Genomic DNA, 355 nt, shown 5'->3' with positions numbered 1-355 from the left:
ACAAAAGCCGCTATAAACCCCCCCTCCCTAGACAGCTCTACCAGCCGCCGCCTCTCGCAGCAGCGATCGCTTTCCTCCCCGTTCACAGGAACGGATGAAGGCGGCAGGACGGTGACGACAGCCCCGACTCCGCACCCCCGCAGCTTTCGGCTCCGCCACCCGTGGTACGCGCCGGGACCAGACCGGGTGGGCTCCGACTGCGGGCTTCGGCGCACCCCGCCCTTCGCCTTTCCACCGCGACCCACCGAGGAGCGAGGTAAGATCGCTGCCTCCTTCCCGCCCCCGCCCCAGGGCTACGGCGGCCCTATCCGGCTGCCTGCCCGGCCCCCACCTCTCAGCTCCCAACCGCGAGAGC

The sequence above is a fragment of the Mesitornis unicolor genome, unplaced genomic scaffold, assembly GCF_000695765.1.
Source record: "Mesitornis unicolor isolate BGI_N332 unplaced genomic scaffold, ASM69576v1 scaffold38399, whole genome shotgun sequence".
NCBI classification, from domain to species: Eukaryota; Metazoa; Chordata; class Aves; order Mesitornithiformes; family Mesitornithidae; genus Mesitornis; species Mesitornis unicolor.
The sequence above is the reverse complement of the archived record's forward strand: the minus strand, read 5'-3'. Positions refer to the sequence as shown.